Source organism: Wyeomyia smithii, chromosome 2 (genome assembly GCF_029784165.1).
Source record: "Wyeomyia smithii strain HCP4-BCI-WySm-NY-G18 chromosome 2, ASM2978416v1, whole genome shotgun sequence".
Lineage (NCBI taxonomy): Eukaryota > Metazoa > Arthropoda > Insecta > Diptera > Culicidae > Wyeomyia > Wyeomyia smithii.
In genome coordinates this window covers 19,758,151-19,782,114 of record NC_073695.1, presented here as the reverse complement: position 1 = coordinate 19,782,114, position 23,964 = coordinate 19,758,151, and the positions used below count along the sequence as shown (strand labels likewise).

Genomic DNA, 23,964 nt, shown 5'->3' with positions numbered 1-23,964 from the left:
AATATAAATGCAAATTAAATTAAACTGATGCCGGTGTCGAAGGAATAGAAGCCCATCGAAGTGAGACAGTAAACAGACTGCATCAATAAGATGCTGCCGAACTGACAGAGAAAGATAGAGAAAGGCTTGTGCACTGTAAAACATTCGGTGGGTGGAAATTTAAGTCGCTGTCATCTGCGTTGCCATCAGCTGACTTTGTGCCCACGCTAGACGCTGATCTCTAAGACGGGCTGCATGATTAAATGAATGATTGAGATTGCCAGCATAATCAAGCGTTGCTCAATTTTCGGTGGTTTGGGGACAAATCAGACAAAATCAGGGATGTGGAAAGCGGGAAACAATTGATCAGATGGCACAATCTCGCTAATTAACATCTACATCTTAATGACCTACTAACAATTATGTAGGAATATAGTTTTATATTACGTTTCAATTCTAAGAAACATCTGCTAAAAAATTGCATAATTAATTTCCGCATCGATAATTTAATGAATGATACAACTAAAAATATCAAGTGTAGTAAAAAGAGTTTTTTCTATACATGCATAGCAGAAAGTCAATTTGTGCTAACAAATAATGCAGTGCTCTGCTAGCAAATAAAACTTGACTATTCTGGATCCCACACTCGGGTCTGAATATGTAACTCCACAACGTTGGGAAAGTGGTATCTGTGCCTGTGGTGAAGGTTATCACGACATAGAGCATGTGGTTTGGCCATGCCCTGTACACCGTGACGCCAGGTCTAAATTAATAGCTTCCCTGCAGGCCGAAAGTAGGCAGCCGGCTGTTCCTGTTCGTGTTGTATTGGCGAGCCGTGACCTATCCTACATGTCCCTTATATACGTTTTCCTGAAATCCATCCACGCCCCAGTTTAATCCTATTCCCTTCCGCCTACATCCAACCAAACGACAAGAACACGTTAAGACCCCGGATCCGGACTAGACCCGCACGATACTCTCAGGCCCCGAGGGAGACAACCCAATATGCCAGTCCTCAATATCTTGGCCCAGCAGCGGAACATATTTAATATGCTGCTTACCTATGGCGATGGAAAACCATCAAACAACAAATCAGTGCTTTTAATGCAAAACATTCTAGCTTTAAGTTAGATTTAGTTTCAGCTCGTAGTCGGCAGCGAAGATAAAAAATTTGCTTTTAGTTATTAAGATACTTTAGAAAATAAGCTACCAGATATAATTGGCGCCGTTAAACATTAAATTGTATTTGTGCCGTGTCAAATGAATTATAGATGAAGAAAAAAAAAACTCCACAACGTTCTCTATGCTTGTCAGCACACACAGAGTACTCAAAAAGTATTGTTTTTCTAGTGTCTTCAGTCGCTTGTGTCGGTGCCCGCAGAGAAACTGATTTACGCAATCTGTTGTGGCGTAAGTTTGCCATTTCTATCACATAGCAATCAAGTAGACGTATTTATTGACGGACTATTCTGGGCTGTCAGTTAGTAAGCTGTTGATTGGCGTGATATTCTGGTAATAAACTTTATTAAGAGGTAAACAGACAGCGGCAGACAGCAGACAAATGTGCTCGAATCAAGTTCGAAACAAACAACGGAAATTATTCGCAGTGTTGTAGTGGCTTAATATATTCAGCCAGTTTTAATAAATCACATACTTGTACAGGTTAGAAGAATTATTAAAATCAGTGTTTCTCATTTTAAATTAAACTTTTTCGTTTTTAATGACGACAACTAATTATTCAGCTTTGACATAGCTTCAGGAGTAGTTCATAAATACAAAACACAGAAAAAACTGAATAAAACCTTTACTGCCGTTCCAAGCATATTTGTCCCAGCGAGGTTTGTGTAGAACATGGGACAATTATGCTTGCAGCTGTAGTGCCGCTGATACGAAACATAATCAGAGTTTGAGATAATTTAGAATAAATATTTAAGAATAAGCAAAATCAGGTCAAAGATACAGTTATGCATAACCAGAATTCAATTATTTGATACCTGTCATTTTTTTGTTATGAATCGCAATGATTAAAACTTGGAACTCTTATACCGAATAGTATTACTGATTCCCTTCAAAACGAAATGGGTTAGGTTATGGATAATCTGCGGATTAGGAAATCTGAAATTTCTCCTTAAAGGTAAAAATCTTTCCTGGCAGCACATCGATGTTATATATTAAAGTAGGGATAAATTTCAAATTTGCAAACTCCAAGCAGTTTTCTTAAACGGTGATGTTTACATTAAACCACATTTCAACTGACAATCGATGGCAATTTATCCCTCCACCTAAACCCCGCTGTATATAAAAAAAAATACCACTCACTTTCAGCGTCAAGGCGCACCTTCTTCTAGAGCCTCGCCGAAATATCACATCCAGTTCTCTTCTTAAAACGAACACATTAGTTTTTCTGCACCTCGTCCGGTCTGTCTGTGAATTTGCAGTTGCATTTTTTTCCACTCCGCCTCACTGCTCTCCACCACCACCACCAGACCAGCTAGGCTAAAGGTACGGTGGTGGACCGGTTCGTCTTGACGTGGTGATTCAATGGTCTGAAAATAACGGATAAAACGCAAACAGAAAACCGAGTTAGAGTTGCATGCAAGAGGAATTGCTTGAGACCATAAATAAACTGCTCGTGGGCTTCGGGGCTACATGGTGTTAACTAACTGACGCGGGGGAGAACAGGTTTGTCCCATATTCCCAGTGTACGAAAAAAAATCACATGAGGGTTGTGTGCAAAGCCACGACCGCAATGTTGAAGTAGAATACTTTTACAAGAAAGATAACCCGGCTGCTTGCGTGTCAGTCATTTTGAAATCGGATTTGTTTCATATATACCGCTTGTTAAGCACAGTATCAACAAATCGTAATAAACATCACACTGCTGTGCATTTGCAGCTGCATCAAACCTCAGTTGCAGTTTATTTATAACCATTCATTATGCTCTTCCAAATACATTTAGTAGCTTTGAAAAAGGCCGATTGCTGCAATTACAATTTCCATTCAATTATTGCATAAAGGCTTCATTGTCAGATAGCGTGCAATATTCGCTTTGACATAATAAATTTTTCGAACGTTGTGGAATGATATAACTGGAAAAAAATGTGTGACCTAATTATTTCCAGTTATACCATTCTACAACGTTCGAAAATTTTTATTGCGTATGTCGTAATACTAATGTACGAAAAATTCATCTCATTCATTCGGGCCCCGCCTTTATTTACACTTCCTACAGATTTTCTCAGTTTTGTAACACGGATGTACAAAAATGATTTCTTGTGGACATTTTGTCGAGCCGCACCGATAGGGCTTTCATTAAGGTATCAAAATAACATGTATTGTGTCGTGTTGCGCGGCTTGGTGTCGTGTCGCATGGAAATAAATTGTTGCGTGTTCGATATTGCCGATGGTAGACATGAGTACGAAGGTTGAAATTCTGCTGTGATGTCAAACTATAAAAGTCTTCTTCAAGACGTTACATTCTTGTAAATGAAGTGTTGTGAATTTTTTAAAACAGACTCAGCATCGTGAGCAGAACGTGCCGAACTTTTCTGTTTGAAATCAGATTTGTTTCGTATATACCGCATGTTAAGCACAGTATCAAAAAATTGTAATGAACATCACACTGCTGTGCATTTGCAGCAGCATCAAACCTCAGTTGCAGTTTGTTGAAAACCATTCACTGTGCTCTTCCAAAAGCATTTAGTAGCCTTGAAAAAAGCCGATTGCTGCAATTGCAATTTTTTTTTCAATTATTGCATAAATGCTTCATGGTCAGATATACCCGCTGCAACTGCTACGCTATCCGTAGCCATACCACAGTTGTGGCCGCTATACGCTGCCATTGGTAACGCTGCCCCTGCATCAGCTGGCCCAGCTGCTATCGATGCTGAGATCCGCTGCAACTAGTGCGCTATCCTTTGCTATACCACAGCTGTGGCCGCTATCCGCTATCGCTGATATCCACTGCACTGCTACTGCTGCTGCTAAGGGATGACTGCTGTTGTCGCTGTCTAGAATTATGAGCGGCTTCGGCTGGAACAGGCTCTTATATAGGCCAAATAGCATATTTTAAATTGCTAGGTGTATGGTTCTGTCGACCGTGCTTGGGAAGCAATCATATAACGACCAATCAGAAGTCGAATTTTTCGTATTGACAAGGCTTTATTATTTGCAATGGTACAATAGTTTGAATAATAAAATCACAATTATTTTCATTTGGGAAGAATCTTACAAGATTTTCCAATCCATTGCTGCAAGAACCAAGGAAATCCATCGAATATTCACCGATTTATTAGCATTTGAAATTGGACATATTTTTCACTTTTTTCTGTTTTAGATTTTCACTTCACATCCCTATGTAGCCGAACTTCCTGAGAGAAGTATTCTACTTCAAAAAAAATGCCCACAAAGTCTGGTCTTCACGTTTCCCATTATTGCCTTAAACGCGAGAAGGAGAATTGCCGCTTTGCAATTGCATTGCAATGGATGAAGGGCACAGAAACCGGGTAGATTTATACTGTTCACTGCATCGCCGCCACTTCTGTTGTATAACCAGTTGGCTGGTTTCGGTTGGTTTTGCTGCTGCACATTACAAGAACATATTTGGAGCGAGTGCAACATGCGCCCAGGAAGGAAGCACTGCATTTCATTGGGGTTCCACGCCATTTCGATCGCTTCACCTGTTGGGATAGGTCGGCCGTGCACGCGACGAGGGAGATTCAATAACTCAGCTCCTATATAGCCGGAGTTTTGTTTTTACTTGATGTCGTTAAACTAGATAATAATCTGCACGGAATGAGTTATTGGTTTTGTAATCGAAGCCATGCATTTTGGTGCATATTGAAGCTGTGTTTAGTGTAACATTCCAACGAAGTTAGTTGGTTGCGATTTATTAACTCATTCCCGGTGGGTGTTTAGGTATATCGTGTAATAACTATAAACAAAACATGTTCGAACGAGTAACCAAAGATCGCTTGGAGCGTCACGGTTTGATGTATGGTTTGTCTAAATTGGTTATAGATAGCGTACGTTATCAACCTCATTTTACGCCCTATTTTATCTTCGCGAGAAATAAGTGACTTTGTTAGGTTGAACAATAGTTCCATGTAGGTAACAAACTTTAACAGTGGATTGAAAAACTGTATGAGGCTGGTCCTTAGGGGATTGATCCAGAGGTTTTTGATTGATTTGTTATGTTCCAAATCATGGTTTTGAGAAATAGCATCACGAAAATCCTGGAATTCGCGTAAAAAACTGGGTAAATTCTGAACATCGTATAAGACACAGGCTAAGTCTGAGAGGCAATAAAAATTTATGATATTTTTCGACTGATTATTGCTTATTTTTGTGTGAAACATATTACTATACTTACGTTTTTTTGTACCTCGGCATTTTCTGGAGTTTTCGAATTTAAAATGTTTTTGTTTGTTTATTCTTTGGTAAATAGTTTGAATATAATATCTACAGAAATACTCAAACTATTAACGAATATTCTAACCAGATGCAATCAACCACAAATATATGCTGTTTTCAATCAGACACTCAATGGAGATGAACATGAAAAACTAATTCAACAAGCAACTATATACTATCTTTGATTCTACAGATTACGGTCAATGGGCGATGAACCATCGAGTCACTGACCTTTGGCACCACACTTTCAACTCAACTCTGTGCTCGAATTTTTGTTTCAGAAGAAGGTTACCATAGAGCATTTGAACATTGTTTTATACAGATATCAGCAAATCGGTTTTTGGTAATAACTTCTAGAAGCGCAATAATTAACTTAATGGAATTAATTGGTTCTGTATTGCTGCAAACCCAAATTACATTCGCGTTTTCATCTGTTCCAGTTGGGCTAGCCAATGATGGAAATAAAATGAAACAAAGGAAGCAATAGGCAGATAAGATGAAAAAAACTTCATTACCCGTGAGCATGGTTTTCCTGCTTGTGGCATCAATATTATCTACATGCATAGTATAATAGTTGATCTCCCTTGATAATTTGGAAAAATTTACTGAAAACTTATCATAAATCAAACATTAAAATCATGTCGACGGAATCATTGAACGTAAACTACATTTTCACAACCTCAACGACTGAACTTTGCCGAGCAATAAAGTGAACTATATTAACTTAACTGCCCCCATAATCATCTGTACAAGCAACATAAAACTGATTAGCATAGTACTACTGGATTGGTTACTCTCTGTAGCCAAATGTTATCTCAGCTTCACTGCAGACGTTTCACCCCGCTGTCCGTCCATTACATCTCAGTCGGAGCATCCGCCTGTGGGCCTACATGTGCGGGGCTTTCAACATCTCCCATGCACCAGTCGCTGCCATCGCTGGCTTAGAAGCGGCAAGAGGAAGTGTTGATTCATGGTTTAGTTTCGAGTAATAACCGGCAGCCGGAGAGGAGGATTTGTTTTCCAAACGCCACTATTTTTATTACCCACCGCTGAGGCATAATTATAATTTCTGGTGCATATCGCGGGGAATCCCTACTGGGGGGAGCAGCTACCAAAATTGAAACAGCTGCAGCGAAGGTGGCCGTGCGGACGTAGAACGTAAAGATTAAAACGATTAGGAGAGGAGGTTTAATGGTTTTCATGCTCGAGAAAAAAAATAAAACCGCGCGTATCAGCTTTTCCTCACCTCTCGAGAATGGAGAGGTCATTTACTCCAAACATTCGTCGGTCCCCCGAATTCGACCCATTAGAACGCACAGATAGGAAACCGGCAGCAGTGTGGTTTTCTCGATATACACATGCGCTGGTCGATCGGTCGGAACGTGTTGAATTGCTGGATAAACAGATTTTTAGAGGGAATCAATTAGTAGTAAGTGCTGTTTAGAGCTATGTTTACTTTAACTACTATTGTGGCGCTATAAATTGACACCGGTTGATGACAGGTTTAGAACGAAAACGGTACTAAAAAGAAAAGGTTAGGTCTTTTAACAACCTTTTTGGGCAATGTTGACGATTCTTGGCTTATCATGTGAACTGTTTCAACTGTGCAAGCGCACGTTCAATCTAGGAATGTTTTTGTAATTTAGTTTGATTTTTGAAAACTCTAGTTGTGTTTCCTCTCCTCACACAGAGATATTTGGAGTTCAAGTGGAAAGGCAGCCCTCGTGCTCGGATGAGTAACCTTCTCTTCAGATAGTGCTTGCGTGACGATCCATAATTTTTATATTCATACTCGCATACGCTACAGTGGCGGTGCTTGACTCCGCTTTACTTTTCAATCCATCAGTCAAACGAGGAGCGGAAAGAGATAATAGTTTCTTTTTTTGCCAGTAAAGAAAGTTGTAGTTCAAATCGGTGCCACTGTGGTTATTTTTTACGTTCCGCTACCTTGAGGGCATGCATGTATATCATATCCGTGCACAGGATTTGCGTTTTTTGAATAGTCTTTTTAACTCTCTTTGCTTTTGTCAACTCTCTTTCACTATGAAGCGTAGCGGTATTCAATGGCAGAGTTTTGAGCATTAGTCTCTTCTGACTTTGGCACGCAACCGTGATTTCGTTTGTTTTATCTAGTCAAGATCACATATTATATGTCCACAATGTTGGCTGAGTTTAGTTCACTTTCCTCTATTTCCTTTCGTAGCAACTGCACCGTGCAAACATTGTAGCGTGCATTTATCCGAGACTTTTCTTTTTGGCCTTCAACCTCGGTCTGTCAAACAGAGGGAGATATCGCGATTAAGATTGAAACTAAGGTAAGTCTTTCCAGTTGGATGCAGCAGCGAAAAATCATCCAGTGCTCTCTGTATATACTATAGAAATCTGATCTTGTTCGCACATTTCACTTGTCTTCAAGCTGCCGGGCAGGAAAAAGGCTTCCAACAAGAAATAATTAATGTGAGTCGCCGTGAAACCATAAGACACCTACACAAACAGCAATCAGATAATAAAATTAATTCAGACACTCAAACAATGTTGGTATACTTCACCGGTAATCCACGTGACGAAATATTGCGGTTCTAGTGAAACTCTAGCAATCGCGCAAACCACATACCGGCCAAGGGAAATGAAAATAACGCAAAACGTGATGCATTCGCAGCCGGTCGGTCACATGGTCCCGCGCATGGTACTCAAAAAATTGCGACTGTAATTCGAAGCTACCGGTTAGCTATTATCACCAACGTTGATGTCATTGGCCGTGCTTCTACTGGCTGTGTGATCTACTTTTTCCTCTGATCAAAGGAAAAGTTCTCCCTCTCCCGAGAACACACTTTGTCAGATTCATGCTGGATGAGTAGTTTTCTTTGAATTGGGAAGCTCTAGAGAATCATTTGTTTCATCTGCAGCCGGCAGCGCGGCTGCATCCCAATTCGGTACGCCTCATAATGGAGCACAGACTGAAACTTGCCACCAGCCGCAATTATACTTGGAAGTTATGCATTTGTAAAATATGTCGCTGACGGAGCAGCTCGCTTTGAAGGGAAGAAAAGTTTTACTCGGCGCAAAATTGAAACAAAGCTACGGCAGTGGTTTTAATTTTTGTTTCTTCTCTATTGGGGATAAATGAAAATCCTGTGGTTCGATTTTTCAGATCATTCATAGAAAACCAACTTAATACCTATATATGAAATCCAATCCATTGAGCAAATTTCAATTTGCTTACAAAAACAACGTATCAACCACTGACGCGCTATATATGTTAGTGGGAAAAATCGAAAAATCCATCCATGGCAAGAAAATTTCCCTGGCAGCCTTTCTTGACATTGAAGGAGCATTTGATAATGCGTCTCATAACTCAATGAAAATGGCAATGGAAAGGCATGGCATAGACAGGAACACAATAAAGTGGATTCATGCCATGCTAATAACTCGCGAAATAACAGCTAAACTCGGTGGGACGTCCCTAACAAGAAAAACTACGAAAGGATGCCCTCGAGGAGGGATATTATCTCCCCTGTTATGGTCATTAATCGTAGACGATCTTCTTCGGAGCCTATCGGAAAACGGCTTCGAAGTGATAGGTTTTGCAGACGACGTAGTGATTTTAGTTAGGGGGAAGCACGACAGCGTTATTTCTGATAGAATGCAAACTGCACTTAATCTCACAGCTCAATGGTGCAGACGAGAGGGGTTGAGTGTAAATCCATCCAAAACAACTATTGTTCCTTTCACTCGAAAAAGGAAATACATTATTCCTAAATTGCGATTGGAAGGCACTGATATAATGCTTTCCACTGAAGTCAAATATTTGGGAATCACACTTGACCAGAAACTAAACTGGAACACTCAAATTGAACAAACAATTACCAAGGCCACAAACGCCTTATGGGTATGCAGCAGAGCCATTGGAAAAAGCTGGGGTCTCAAACCCAGCATGATACACTGGATATATAAAACCATAATCATACCCAGAATAACCTACGCCTCGTTAGTTTGGTGGCCCAAAACCACTGAAACATTCACTCAAGCTAAGCTTGCTAAAATCCAAAGATTGGCCTGTGCATCGATTTGTGGAGCTATGAGAAGCACTCCATCAAAAGCCCTAGATGCAATTGCATTAATACTTCACCTTCTTCCACCTCATCAAGTGGTTCAACTAGAAGCGGAAAAAAGTGCTCTAAGGCTAAATCGACAGTGCAACCTAAAAGATGGAGATCTAACAGGACACCTGAGAATACTGAAAGATTTCCAAATAAATAATCTAATAAAAAGTAAGGAGGATTGGCTGGAGAGGAAACCAAATTTCGGAATTCCTTACAGAACAGTAGAGATAGAACGAGAAAGTTGGCAACAAGGTGGACCCACAATTCGGGATGGTTCACTTTGCTTCTACACAGACGGTTCTAAAATGAATGGTTCTGCAGGTGCGGGATTCACAGGACCAGGAATTAATAAATTTTTCCCCATGGGACACTGGCCAACAGTATTCCAGGCGAAAATATACGCGATAATAGAATGCACGAATACGTGCCTGGAAAGAAATTATCGACATGCAAATATATGCATTTTCTGTGATAGTCAGGCAGCACTTAAAGCCCTGAATTCTCCTTTCTGCCACTCTAAACTAGTGTGGGAATGCATCCTGTCGCTCCGAAAGTTAGCTATGAAAAACCAGGTGAACTTATACTGGGTTCCTGGTCATTGTGGAATCGAAGGAAACGGAGGCCGACTTACTAGCCAGACAAGGGTCATCTACTAACTTTGTTGGCCCAGAACCTTTCTGTGGAATCTCCCCGAGCGCTCTAAAAGCTGAACTCGGTGAATGGGAAAAAGCGACCATCAAAGCAAACTGGGATGTCATAAGTGGATTACGACAATCGAAAAGATTCATAGAGCCAAATCGCGAGAAGAGCCTCGTGCTGCTCAGATTAAATAAGAAAGATTGAGGACATTCACAGGTCTTATTACAGGGCACTGTCCGAGTAAGTATCATCTCAAGAAGATAGGCAAACTTGATGATGATAAATGTCGCCTGTGTGGCATCGAAAGCGAAACTTCAGAACATCTACTCTGCGAATGCCGAGTATTAATACAACGCAGATTGCGTATCTTCGGTAAGGGACACATAGAACCTACCGAAATTTGGAGGGAAAGTCCTGGTGAGGTAATAAACTTCATACGAAGTGCGTTGCCCAACTGGGATAAATGTGCAATGTAGCAAGGACATCAACTCGCCAAATAGTGATGTACCTGCTCGTACGCACTTAGAGTAAGGTGAAGCATACCACAATAGATCAAACAATGGTCGCAGTGGTTCAGTCTTCCACAAGGAAAAAAAAAATATAATACCTGAAGTCATTGTTTTTTATTAGATTTTTTTTTTACTATTTTTCTAACTTTCCGAAGTTTTCCAGCAACATTTCGGTCAACCATTTGTCAGAGTATAAAGTTTAGTTTCATTTCATGCATTTTTGACACTCTCGTGTACAAGTTAAGGTTTTCACTATTTATTTTTTCGCTTACTTAATTCAACAGTCTTGTTGCCTGTAGGAGTTATTCATCTCTTCATTATTTTTTCAACATGAGAACTCATTCTTTTCAAATCAAAATGACATTGTGTAAAAAATGTGGTCTTTTGGACATTTCCAGAAACATTTCGAAGTCAAGAAGTCATCAGAAACTAATCGTATGAACTCCGTTAAAAATAATTTCAAAAACTGTTATAAATTTCAAGACATCATAATAATACAATAAAAAAATTATTTTATCACATAAATAAGGCATTCAAAGCTTTTTTTTAATATTCTATTTGGTTGCTAGTCACTTGAGACCCTAGTGTGGTCATCCATCTCTGTTCAGCAACCAACCTCCACGAGATGCAAATCGGGATATTTCAATTGTTTAACAGTTAGAAACAGCTTTTTAGTGTACTGTTGAACGGCGAAGATGACAGAAGCGTCGAAAGGAGCAGGATGAATATTGAGAATGATGGACAGTGAAAGAGCTGAGAAACTGCAAGGCAACTGGGAAGGACGGCAACAGCTATATCGTGACATCCATCGGATCTTGCTGAGAGTGTGGTCTGATGAAGAATTGCCTTCGGATTGGTTGGCAGGCCATCGCCTAAACTGTAGCTATTATCGAGGCATAACTCTCAGTACCGTGTTCAAAATTGTCTCCCGCATCCTGTCCCACAGACTGAGGTAGTTGCAGGAAACCTTTGTCGGTGAATACCAATACGGTTTTCAAAGAAGACGCTCCACTACGGACCAAATTTTCTCCTTGCGACAAATCCTCCTTATATTTTGACAATTCAACTTGCAGACTCACCATCTACTCATAGACTTCAGGGCAGAGTACGATTCAGTTAAGAGAAATGAGTTATGGTATGCTAGAACATTATTCCATTGCACTGGAAGGTGCTATACATAGAGCTGGCGTGCAGAGAAGTGGTACCATCATGACGAAGTATCACATGCTCCTAGGTTTTGCGGACGATATCCACATCATTGGTATTAACCGTAGAGCGGTGCGAGAGGTTTTTGTGTCTCTCAAGATGGAAACAACGAGAATAGGCAAGCCCTATTCTGTCCTGAATTCTGCCAAATCGAAGTACAAAGTGGCGGCTAGAGAGCGTGGTAGCCCGTCGGATGTTGGTGCGGCGGTGGTGATAGATGGGGAATTATTTAAAGTTATGTTTGCATTACAAAATGGACCCTTGCTTTACTATAGTGTGGTTAATAAATCGAAAAATATATTTATTTTCAAGTATATCGGTAATGAAAATCAAATATTTATTTTATAAGATATTATCCGTAAACAAATAACACAATCCGCGTAGAAATAAGTTAACTTTCAAGCAAGTGAAAGAATATAAACATTTTGAAATCAATCCAGAAACTTATATATATATATATATATATATATATATATATACCACTGGAATAGCCATTGTACATTTTTCCAGGTGTCCTATTGAGTTTGATAAATTTCCCATAGAACATTTCGCCATACGTGTAGGCATGTTCTTTCTACGTTTTGTTTATCAATTGCTCGTCAGTTTTTGCGAAAAAATTGTTGGAGTAGATTTTACGCATCAGATTAGCCCAAAAATTCTCGATGGGGGACGTTGAGCGGGCTCGCCGTTTTGGGTACCACATCGATATTTAGCCGCTCCATCTCCTCCGACGATCGCTTCGAAAAGTGGGCCGACGCCAGATCCGGCCAAAACACCACGTCTTCACTCTTATGATATTTCTTGAAGAACGATGCAACTTCCGGCAGGCACTTCATACTATTTATAATATAATTTCCTTGTTCACGACCAGTCCGGAGCGAAAGAGGAGTGGCTTTGACATCCCCTTCTCGCTGATTGTCTGCCACAGCAGCACCTTCTTGGGGAAATTGGTTTGAGGAATGAACTTCACCTCAGAGCTCACTTCCTTCGTGGGGGAAGTGAAATACGAAGTGCCCTGCCAGTCGTTGCCATCCAGGGTGAGTGAATCTATATATTAGAGAAATGACAAGACACTCATCGTTAAGGCAACTGTCAACATCAAAATGGGCGATCTGTATAAATCTGCATTGCCGTTATCCGTTTTGATGTTGACAGTTGCCTTAACGGTGAGTGTCTTGTCATTTCTCTGATATACAGGTTCCCTAAGAAAGGTATCGTCGCCCATCACCACCGCTACGTCGCGATTCTCCGGGAAAATCGATTTGGCCGTTTTATGTCGTTTTCGTTTTTGCGGTGTAGCTACACCGCGGACTACACTTTGTCCTATAACTGTTTTTTATTCATTTTCCGGACTATCCCGGACTACCCTTTTTCTGTCCCGGACAGTCCGCGAAAGAAACAGAGTGCAGTTTCGAAGACACACGTATGTGTTGAAATCAAAAAAAAAAGTGTCAAAATCGGTTTGCTTTGATTACACTGGGGTCGCTTTTTACGCGGTCGGTTGTACCACATTTAAAAGATTAGATTAGATATATTTATACTCAACTTATTTGATACCGCGTACAAACAACCTTCCGAATTGAGTAAAAATGATCCGCGTAATTGCAAAATTATCCCGTGTATAAAAACGCATAAAAACAACCCGCAAAAGCGACCCCAGTGTATTATTATTACATATTGATTTTTAGACCGCACCATCATCATTCACTACCAATGCATATTCTTGCAAATTAATATTAAGTTCCGTCATTTTTCAGTAAATTGGCAAATTTTTCGTACAGTAGCACAAACGCGATAAAAGACAATGGCGATAATGACCAAAACAAAACAAAGTGACAGCTACCTCTGGTGTTACGCACACTGCTCGGAAAGTGTTTTTGATTCAGCTGCAAAGTGTAGTCCGGGACGGTATAGTCCTGCCGTAAAATGAATTCGACATTATTCAGCCGCTGCCACTCCGCCATTGCCTGTAGCTTCGAGACCAGTGGACAGGACTGCCGCTTCTTGACATGTATGTCTATGTTCGCCAGGTACTTTTTTACGGTTTAACCGGTTGCACCGACCTCCCGGTCAAACGCACGCAGCGAGGCAGCCATTTTTCCGTTGGTTTTCCTTTCCAGCATTTTTTAAAGCTTCTTGTCGCTCAGGGTCGTCGGCTGTCCGGAACCTGAGCTCTGATTGCTGTCCAATAGTGCCAAGATGCTACAAATGTCGGAACGAACAAAGTGCCGCACTAAGTCCGTTTTCGACGCCGCGGGGTACCGTCTGCACTTCAGTTTCTACTGACTCATAGGTTACTACAGGGCCGGCGTCACACTATTTGCCCGAGTGGGTAGTTAGAAATAGGGAAGGTTCAAGGGTAGCCTTCCGGCAGTAAACGGAACAATCACCGTGGTGGACGAAAACATGCGTGTAGGCAAGTTTTTAAGTTCTTTCTTTTTTATATTTATCAATTTTCGCGACGAAATTGTTGGAGTAGATCTTACTCTTCAGTTTTATCTATATCTCCTCCAACGATTGCTTAGAGTAGTGGGCCGATGGCAGATCCAGCCAGTTTCCCGCGTTTTTACCCTTATGATATTTCTGATGAACGACGCAGCTTTCGGCAGGCACTTCTTACTATAAATTACCCCATTCACGGCCAGTACGAAGTAAAAGAAGAGCGGCTTTGACATCCCCTTCTCGATGAATGTCAGCCACAACAGCCCCCTCTTGGGAAACTTGGTGTGTCCAATGAACTTTACCTAGGAGCTCAATTCCTTCGTGGAGGAAGTAAAATACGAAATGTCCTGCCAGTCGTTGCCATCCATGTTCGCCAGGTAATTTTCACAGTTTGGCCGGTGGCACCAACCTCCCGACATCGGTCTTCCTTTTCAGGATCTTTTGGAGCTTTTTATCGCTCAGGTTCGTCGGCCGTTCGGAATCGGGTTTTCTTTCGATGCTTTGATTATTGTCCAATAGGGCCAAGATATTGTAGATGCCGAAACGGACATATCCGGCGTCCACAAAGTGTCGCACGATATCTGCTTTTGACGCGGCGGGGTGCCGTTTTTTGAACGCGCACACTTCTTAATAAAGTAGTTTCACTGTTTTCGTCATTACGGATAGAGTTCAAGGTAATTTTTTTCTGCTGATTCATGGGTTAATATGATTGATGCTACATCGGTTTATTCGTTATTGCATGAAAAGGTAAACCCATGAAAAATCGACAATTTTTGTGCATTTTTTTAATCCAACACTTACGACTTAACAGTTTTGTCTCCTCGAAAAAAGTCTCTATCCCAAATCCAAACTTCAGCGGATTTCTGGTAAGGCTTCACTTACTGTAAAATGAAAGGCTCATTTTTTTGGTCATTAAAAAAATGTAGGTACAAGTATACTGCCGTTCTACGCATAGTTGTCACATGTTACTTTTGGTCGATTTTCGTTTTTTATCACCAATGAGTCTATTTTTATGTATATTTTTGAAAAACTTTCAAAAATAACATTGTTTGTTCCAAAAGTCTTGAAAAACTTGATTCAATTGACTAAACTTTCATCTCGACTATCATCACCTGCTTATAAAGACAACACGATTAGCGTGATCATTTTCGTGAAAGATTAAACAGCTTTGTATCCCCAAAACGAACTTTGTATTGGGAAACATCGATTGCAAGTGGTGGGATTGATATGCGTAGAAATGATCTATTGTAAGGCAAATTTCTCGGCATTATTGTCCCAGTGGGTATTTTTATGGAAAAGAGTGTTAAAACGCAAAACAGTCAATTTATTGAAAACAGTCTATTGCAAGGTAAAACTGCTTAAAAACCCATGACTGCATTTGTCACATTGGCGCAATGCCTAAAATCATTGTAAAACTTTAACATCGTTTTTCTCGTTTGCATGATTTGGAACATGGGACAATTTGGAACATAGTTGTCCCATGTTAATTTTGGTCGATTTTCGTTTTTTATCACCAATGAGTCTATTTTCATGTATATTTCAGAAAAACTTTCAAAAATAGCATTGTTTGTTCCGAAAATCTTGAAAAACCATACCAAGTCTTTTTGTCCCATCGATGATTTTCTACAAATGTTTGTCCCACTAGTTCTTTTTCCATTCTACTTCATCCCACTAACCACTACTTCCCATATTAACAACTTGGGAAGTGCTACAGAGCACTAAAGACTTTCTAACAACGTTTGGCTACATTATGGGTTTCAAAAAGTCGGTACCGAAGATAACTTTGCGTGATTATTTAAATGCGGTACGTTCATATCTTTGTTAGGGATACCTAAACCTTGTTTGCTGGTTTGTAATCTGAATGAGATTCATACTAATTGGAAGTTGTGAGAACTGTCTTTTGTGTGTAGCCAAAATGGTAAAAGCCCAACAACGTTCAAATATGATAGGAATGGGCAATAAAAAAAAACAATTCCTCTTTGCAATGGTAAGTCATCTGATACTTATTTAATTATCATCACTTGCGTATAAAGACAACCGGTTTAGCGTGATCATTTCCGTGAAAGATTAAACAGCCTTGAATCCCCAGTACGAACTTTGTATTGGGAAACATCGAATGCACGTCGTGGGACTGATATGCGTAGAAATTACCTATTGGAAGGCAAATTTCTCGGCATTATTGTCCCAGTGGGTCTTTTACGGAAAAGAGTGTTAAATCGAAAAACCTTCAACTAGATTTATTAAAAACAGTCTATTGCAAGGTAAAACTGGTTAGAAACCCATAATTGCACTTGTCACATTGACACAATGCGTTAAAGTATTGTAAAACTTTAACACCGTTTTTCTCGTTTGCATGATTTGGAACACGGACAATTATGCGTAAAACGGCAGTATAGCTCTTGAAGTTTTCGAAATCGAAATTTTGTTTGATAGCAGATCGCTTAGAAATGCATGAAATCTGTAGCTTTATAAACTCTCGTTCAAAGACAACCATTAGAAAGAAGTTGCTCGCACTTGTGCTAGGCAATTTTAGGTTTCGAACATAGAAAAGACATTTTTTTGTTTTGTCTGGTAATTTCGTGTGGGTAAGTACCCACAGGGATATTTTCCGAGTGGGTACTACTACCCATACTACCCACATCAACCGCCGGCCCTGGGTTACTATGATTGATGCTGCCTGGGCAGTTGCGTCAGTGCATATGAAGGTAGACCCATGAAAATCGGCAATTGTTGTCAATTTTTTAAACGCAAACGTTAGTCAAGCGGGTAAAACATGACAGGCTTTAGTGTGCTGGGTAAAAGAAATCCCGATAGCGGCCGTCGACTTCAGGGTAGACCCCGCACTCGTTTGATGTATACTGTCGACGAGGAAGCCCGCGTAATATGTGTTAAGAGCGACGGGAGGATAGTAGCCCAAGACCGAGTGACGTATTCGACGACGACGTATCCTGTATTTTTTAACACGAAAAAGGATTATAGGGTAATATTTTTTTATGACCTCTTAAATTCTCTCAAATGACAAACAATATATTATTATTACTAAAGGAGTATCAGTGGATTTCTGAGTTCTGATTTTTATAATAAACTTACTACGCGGGCAACAGGTAATGCGTGAAAACGGAGTCAAAAATCGGGTATATTCCGAATCCCCCTTAAGACCTCGTTAATCTCAAAAGCCGCCTAGAACATTCAAAAATGTAATAAGCATTTAATTAGGCTTGTCGTTGCTCCTCAGAGAACCACTAGCGTGCAGGAGAATATCTTTCAATGCGAAAACAACTGCTCTCACCTGACATTCAAACTTTGATTTAAGTTTAACAATTATTCTTGATTATATCTCCCAGATGGTCTCGAGGTACGATGCTGGCCTAACAAGCCAGTCGTCGTAGGTTCGAGTGTCGGCTCGGGAGAGACTGTAAGTGTTAGCCCCGTAATTGTCCTGTACACTAAAACAGTCGGCTGCGAAGTCTGTGTATAAATAAATAGAAGGTCAAGTTTCGAACCGGAATGTAGCACCAAGGCTTTGCTTTTTTTTAATTATCCTTGAAAATTTGCAGGACGAAACTTTCCAGTATGGTTAGGAAACAGATTGATCTTTAATATGAAATACAGTTTGTGTTAATTGTGCATATAGTTGAACAACAAGAGTTCGAAGTTCATTCTTCGAGGTAAAAACGAATTTCTCTTTGCCGGGATTGCGTTAACGAGAGCAGTGAATCGTGCGTGTTTATGGAGCTTGCAAAAAAACACCACATTGGTGTATGAAATATCTTCCCAGAAAGATAAACTGATGTGAGCTTTTTCACAAGAAAGGATATTATGCACAATAACTACACAACATTGCTCACTGCAGTGCTTTCACTGGCTGTTTCTTAAGTTTCTTTGAGGGGAACATCTAGGTAGGATAGTAGATTGCGTTATTTGCTTTGCATCTTGATACTGAAAAAAATCAAGCCGCCCTTCATGCATGTTTGCTCTTCAAATGCTATTGAATTTGACTCAGCAGTGCGCACCACGCTGTACCGCGGTGTATTCTCACTAGAGTGATTCACCACTCTTTTTCCGCTCGGATGAAATGTAAGCAGCACGCGTATTAATTTGTTTTACGAGCCGCAGAAACACAGCACAAAGCAGAAGAAAGAAGTGTTGTGAAACAAATTGCTACACGCAGCGCTCATACTGGGTAGGAAGGGAGCAGTGAATATTTACTCTGCCCTTTCCATATATTGAAAAGAATATAAAAAAAAACGCGCAAAAATAAACGCGTAACAGGTAATTTAGTGTACTATAAAGTCTTTCTGATAACAATGTATTTCTATTTCTCACATCGAGTTTGAACAATATAAAATGACACATTTACAGATTTGCTAACATCCTATGAGATGTTAGACTAGGATCTACAGCAAATTATTCTCGTTATTGAGAAAAAGTTGTAAATTGTGAGATTTCCCAATGGATCTATTTGGTAACCTTTCCGGGACTTTTTGGTGATGTAATATTGAAGCGCGACAAATTTTCTGCTTGGCAGATTCAGCATCGTTTCATAGTAAATTGCATCGACAAGCCCTTCTTTCGTACGTAAAAGTTTAATGCCCTGAATTCTTCCCACCTAAATGCATTCTGACTAGCAACCGGTATATGCAGCACTATTTCCGTCTACCCGAGATACGATTGCTAGTACATGTGGATATGTTCATGATGACGCACTTTAAGACTCGGAACTATAAACCACGTTGAGTATTCAGGGCACGATACACGTGAAATTCATGCACCTGAAAATCTGCTGACAAGTGCCGATTTTTAATCTATTTAAATTTCCAACATTGATCTGTTTTCGCTGAGCATATTCAGCACAAAGCAAAGTCGAGTTTAGCAATCGATCGCATTTTTTACATCACTGCAAAATATGCTGAAACGAAATTTGATGTGTACCATTTACTTGCGATATAGAACACCGTTGACGTCATTGCTATTGCATTGCACAGGAAATGCTGCTATTGCTTTATGTATAGAACGGGAAGCCTCCCGACGATTTTACACGAGAAGCAATTCAATTACCACGTTTTCGCCGCTGGCGTCATCATTGGCGTAACTAGCTTTTACGGCAAGGGATGGATCCAACTTTGTTTGGCCTGTCACCAACATTGTGAAGTTAGCAACTAACTAAAACAATGTTAAGTTTTAAATTAACTATCATGTAAGTGGACATGACTTTTCTTTCTTTGGAGCGGGTGGTTCGAGCCTTCTTAGTATCCTCAAGTTTTACCCGGCGAACCAAATGCATATCATCGACCCGGTTTTATGCTGCTTCGGTGCCATCACCCTTCTTGAACTATGATATATTTGTGTGTATGTTCAACTGGGAACTTTAACAGCATAACCTGAGCTTTGCTTCATTCCTACACCCTACCGCGACGCCAGTGACGTCGTTGTGGTAATGATAGAACAGCTTTCCGTGCACACTAGGCATCATTATTCGCCTGTTATCGTCACTTCTCCTCGTTGCACTGTTTTATCCCAGACGTATAGCAGAAATTATGCAAAAAGTGCACATGTAACATGTACACATAGGCACATAAAATGTAATCATCGACGGCAGAGACGTCCTCGGTTTCGGTCGTATCCCTTAGGCCAATACAGACCGGTTAGTTCCAGCAGTTAGCACACGCCAGATCAGAGGAAAGTGAGAAATTGTCTTCGAGTTGTGGCGCCGTGATGCACCATAGAAGAGCGAGTCTCACGCGAGTGCAACACATTTGTAGGTACTACGCTGCGATGCACTTGCATTTGTTTTTGCATGATGTAAGGGCCTTCCCCGAGAAGACTTTTTCGATCAGCGGTTAGCGTGTGTTTTACAGCGAACGAAGCAATTTACCAATAACTTTACCGATGCCACAGTAATTTGACCCAGTTTGTGGCTTTTATACGAGAATTGAATGCAGGGAGAGTAACACCCTCAAGTAATCTATCAAACGGGGTCACACGATTGGATAAGTTGCCTTCTTTAAGAAAATGATGATTGTGTTGTGTAAATAATTTGCTCTGATGGTGATTCGGAGAAGGTTTTGTCAATTATTCCATGAATCTTTAAAGAAAATCATCCAAATATATGATTTTTAACAAATTTGTATAATTAAATCATATCAGATAAATTATGCCAGATAAATCAGGGTTTTGTTAGATTTCTGATTGTGTGTCAGACTCATAAATCGTGCATCGAAGAACTAAGATAATTGACAATGGATGTGAATGCAAAAAAAAACGAAATTTCTAAAAAATAATTGCTTACGTATCGTACTTCGTAGAACAAAACTAAGAACGATTCACAAAAGTTTACATATTTTCGCGATGACGTCATACTTGCCAACAAACCTTCAAGCAACAGATAAAAACTGGTGCAAGGATAAGTGCTTTTCTCGTTCAATGTACCCCTCACCCTCGAGCGGATTGATGTAAAAAAGTGCACTTTAGCGATGACACTTCGAGCAATACACTCGTGATAAAGAAAAAAAACTTGAACTGCTCTACTAGGAATCTTCACTCTTTCATTGACCCATTGACCTGGTCGGAGCTTTTATTATCCAAGCAAGAATGATTATTGAGTCATTTTCCGAAATTACAACCGCCGATGATAAACACGTTCCAGCAAATGACCAAACACACAGCCACAACTAGGTACGTGATGAAGTGCTATAATCAAGTATGGCCAACCCAACCAATCATGAAAGTTATTATTGTAGACATTCTTCTTTAATTTTTGATCGGCATATTCATCAAACTTAATAGCGTACACGCAAAAAAGAATCACCCAGACAACTTGCCGCCTACCAAAGCTGATCTGGAATGCAGCAAATTATACACATCTGCTGGCTTTCCTCACAAAGAAATAATAAGTAAAATTAAAAGCCAATTTGAATACTTTAGCATCATCCACTGTGCAGCTTAGAGCCGCACCATCGTCGATGGCTGTGCTACACCGGCGCCAGGTTGCCACCTTCTTACACCGCACTAAAATCCGACTGGACCCGACCGCAACACGCACCGTTGCAGTTGCTGGTCTAAGCGCAGTTACAATTATAATTTTTCTCAACATGTTAGCTAACGGTGACCGTCGCTGGCCGATTCGATTCGGTCACACCCGCAGTTGGTAATCTCTCGAGAACACGAGGCGGTAAACAATCGTAATAGATCGATTATACACATTTCACACCAGCAAGTTCATTTTTTGGTGACAGCAACCGTTTATATATTGATTGAGCGATTGTTACAGTTGTTTGTTGTTTCAGATGTCTTTCAATTAACATTTATGAAGTATTTAGTCACTTGCCTCTTGTTTCATGAAGTATGAACTATTGGCCACTTCATACAGTATGTTGATTACACTAAGGTCGCTTTTAACGCGTTTAATTTTTTGCGCGGTTTTTTTTACGCGGATTCCGGAATTTACGCGTTTTTTACGCGGATTCCGGAATTTACGCGTTTTTTTTTTACGCGGATTCCGGAATTCACGCGGTTTTTTTACGCGGCACGTATCCCCCGCGTAAAAAGCGACTTTAGTGTATATGGAAAATATTATCGCACGCTAGCCTGGAGGTCTAATAGCGGTTTCGATCAACTAGATTAGTTGCGAGAATTCGTTATCGATATTGTTTTTGGCACATTTTGAATGTTGTAGGGTAAGTACAACGATACACCCTGCCCCTGTGCTGCATCGAGAAAATTTCCAGCTCGAAAAGATCCTCGACCTGATCGGGAATCGAACCCGACACCACAACTGTGAACCACGGGGACCACTTTGAATGTCTAGCCTAAATTCTTATTGGGAAACAAAAATCAGAACTAAAGAAACTAGACATTTTGGTTGTTCGGTGTAATCATCAAAGCATAATAAAAATTGCCTCATAATATTTGAATAACTGCAAACATGTTTCGAAAGCCTACATTTTTACTGCAGTTCAGAACACGCTTCTGTGTTTGAAAAAATAGTCCTCCGAGATGCCTTATGAACATATACATTAGAGTGCCAATGGAAATCGTCTTTTCGAAATTTGTTCAGCAGTACCTAGGGCGTAAAAGTATCGTTCTCAAAAAAAAAAAAAAAATGCCCACACAAAACTCGATTGGACCTCGGAAGTGAAGCCTAAAAGTGGTTAACGTTCTACTTTTTTTCAATGAATGAAAAAATGCGCATGAAACTTTTCGAAATCAAAGTTTTTTTTATTTCCATACCAAATGTCTTAGGTAAAATGTTTACTCAAAAAAATATCGGGAAATCTACCAAAAGAATCCAACCCAAAATTTCTGTTATGATTCCAAAGTTTCACCCAAAAAAAATCGTTCTTTGAGTTATTTGAAACTTGGAGTTCATAGCGTATGATTGGTAAATGGCTGGGAAATCCGTACTAGCAGTACAATCTGCACTAGTTAATATGAAATAGACCAGCAATACCTATCTGAACAATTGGGATACGAGCAACCAAGGGAAGCTCGGTGAACCGGTCGGTGGTCGCCGGTGTTCACCTACCCGAAAACACACCCTGTGAAAAATCTTAGCTCGATCGGACTTAAAAAATTCGAAAAATCACCAAAATCGTGATTTTTTCAACAGATGATATCGGATCTCGACGTTTCATGCATTTTAAAGCCATCTGGCACCAAAAAAAGTTTCGCAACTACGTTGGGTTAATTTTTGGTTTTGCAAAGGCCAAAATTCAATCGCTTTGCGCCACCCCATTTAAGGTCTTTTTGCACAGGGTGTTTTTTCGGGCAGACGAACATTTTGTATAGGGTTTCTCAAAATGACCATTTTAGTTGGCATGCTAATGTTCGTTTACTGACAGGGAAGGAGAAGTAGTTCTCTTTGAAAAGCAGCTTCTCTATAGGTCTGTTCCCCATGTCAGGGGCGGCTCAAACAGCGACTGATTTGGAGCGAGCGGCTGAGCTATGAAATGCGGTTTCTTGCCAGCTACACCCAAGGCAGCAAACCCATTTTGAGACTAGACATCGCTGCTCTAGTGAGGCAGCATGTGAAAACAAATATACTATGAGCAATCCGAAACGAAAAGGAAAACGATTGGAAATTTGAATGCTAGGACTCTGTCAGAACCGGCACGCGCGGAAGACAAACGTGAAGGTAGCAGCTATACAAGAGATGCGTTGGCCAACACCGGAAAACGTGAATTCCACGTGAAAGATCACACATCTACTACAGTGGCGGCGACAGAGCGGAACGAGGATCGATTTCGTGCTGCTTTGCCATGGACTGTAATTTTGAGGAAAGCGCAAAATTTTCAATTTTTTTTTCGTTTACTACAGCAAAATATTTAAAAATAGCTGAGAAATATCAAAAATAAGACGTTAGCGTTATTTTGCATAGAAATGACGTTGAGATATAGAAAGTTGAGATATACACTGTAAAAAATCGAGACGTTACTGCCAAGTGGATTCCACTTACTTCTGTGCTAATAGATGAAACATTTCATATCCACGTGGAATACACTTGCGTTTCAGTTCCCAGCACAAGATCAAGTGTCTTATACTTCGGTTTGCCATGTCATGCTTGCCAAAATCAATCATTTTACACTCAGATTTCAATGCTCACACACGTCAAATGCCATTCATATGTAAAGAGCATTAGGGATTTGCGTGCGATTTATTTCCAGTGTAGATAGAAT

General features: G+C 40.2%; 1 protein-coding gene across 1 annotated transcript in view; it reads right to left on the bottom strand.

Annotated features, from left to right (window-relative positions):
* LOC129726121 (uncharacterized) overlaps window positions 1–23,964 on the bottom strand; it is a 104,818-nt gene that overhangs the window by 69,479 nt on the left and 11,375 nt on the right. The window contains exon 3 of the mRNA XM_055682770.1: window positions 2,299–2,525. The gene's annotated coding sequence lies outside the window, so the exon portion shown is untranslated. The remainder of the gene's footprint in view (window positions 1–2,298; window positions 2,526–23,964) is intronic.